Source organism: Salvelinus sp. IW2-2015, unplaced genomic scaffold (genome assembly GCF_002910315.2).
Source record: "Salvelinus sp. IW2-2015 unplaced genomic scaffold, ASM291031v2 Un_scaffold6852, whole genome shotgun sequence".
Taxonomy (NCBI): Eukaryota; Metazoa; Chordata; class Actinopteri; order Salmoniformes; family Salmonidae; genus Salvelinus; species Salvelinus sp. IW2-2015.
The window spans coordinates 1-1918 of NW_019948113.1; positions in this window are offsets into that span (position 1 = coordinate 1).

The following is a 1918-nucleotide window of genomic DNA, read 5'->3' on the forward strand; positions in this document are numbered from 1 at the left end:
TGAGTGCTATCTAGCAATCAACCAGAACATTAAGCTAGCCAAGACCAACAACACAAACAAATGGACTATAAAGCTACAAGTAGCGAGTGGAGTTACACACAGCCTAACATTATACTAAATAAGTTAAATGTCTTAACTGTGATTAAATGTTTTTGACACACATAGCTACGTGTAGCCTTCTTGGACACCGGGCTAAATGTCCTACTATTCCACACCAAATAGACTGAAGCCACAGCAAAGGGCTCTTCTTGCAGGCTCTATTTCCATATGTGGAAGCATTGCGAACCATAGGTTAGGATTTTTTTTACCTGGTCACATGGACATTCAACAACACAGCAGATTTTCAGCATGTTTCGTTATCTCTGTATAGCAAAATATTTACGACGAAGTTGGCTCCTTTACAATGGGGGTCAATGGGAAAGAGTGTTTGTTTTCCCTAATTTGTGGACGTGGTCGAGGGGAATTCCTTACGACATGAATATACTCCACACCGTAGTATCCCTTGATTGTGTAGTGCTTAATATAGACTTTTGTAGTATACTGTAGTATCCCTCGATCATGTAATAATAATAATATATTACATTTGTAAAGCACTTTTCATTATACAAGAATGAGCTCAAAGTGTATAAAATAGAGAAATAATAAAAAGGTTAATAGAGGGAATTCGGTAGGAGGATCTGGTGGCATTTTGGGTTTTGTAGGACAAGGAGGATCATTTTAAAGTCAATTCTTTGAGGAACAGGTAGCCAATGGAGATCAGCAAGGATGGGGGTAATGTGGGCAGACTATTTTGTGTGTGTCAGAATCCTAGCTGCACTCTTTTGGATGAGCTGTAGTTGATTCATTGAATTTGCAAGCAGGCCCCAAAGTACTACGTTCCCATAATCAATTCTGGAGAAAAGGAATGCATGGATTAGCTCTTCTGCGTCAGATGTGATGGGAGAGGGTCTTAGGCCTTAGACGTTCTTCAGGTGAAATATTTACTTTTTACAGACATTGAAGGAGAGAGCAGGGTCGATTTTTCACACCCAAATTAGAGATGACTGAGAGGGGGATGCTGCAGGAGTTGGTGATCTGCTGGGGGGTGTCTATCACCATTGCCTCTGTCTTGCTGATGGTGAGTTGGAGAAAGTTGTTCTGCATCCAAGATTCTACCTCTTCCAGACAGTTGGACAATGTTGACAGAGCAGATGTTGTGTCGGGCTTTGTTTTAATGGACACCTGTGTGTCATCTGCGTAGCAGTGGAATTGGACACTGTACTGTATAAAGATCTGGCCAAGTGGGAGCATGTAAAGCAGGAAGAGGATAGATCCTAACACCAGCCTTGTGGGACAATGCAGGTTATGGTGGAATCCTCTGATCTTGCCTCACCAAAGGTGATGTACGTACTGCTTAGGGTTACAAAGGTAGGACGTGAACCAGTTAAGGGCAGTCCCACAGATGGCAGTGTGCTCTCTGAGGCGCTGCAGTGGAATGGTGTGATCTACTGTGTCAAAATCAGCACTGAGGTCCAGAAGAATCAGGATGGTGTGGGATCCTGTATCTGCAGCCATGAGCATGTCATTTACAACCTTCACCAGGGCTGTTTCAGTACTGTGCATGGGCCATAAAGCTAGACGGGAGAGCCTCATAAAGCTGGCTAGCACTAAGGTGTGTGTGAAGCTAAGTTGCCACTACCTTCTCCAGGACTTAAGATAAAACTGGGAGATTGGAAATAGGCATATAGTTTGAGAGAAGGTCTTGTCAAGGGATAGTTTCTTGAGCAAGGGGGTGATGACATCGGTTTTTAACACTGATAGCACCTGCCCAGTGTGGGGGGACTTGTTGAACATGTTGGTTACAAACTGGATGAGAGCAGATGAGCAAGTTTTGAACAGTGATGTTGGAATAGGGTCGAGTGGGCGACTGGTAGTTTTC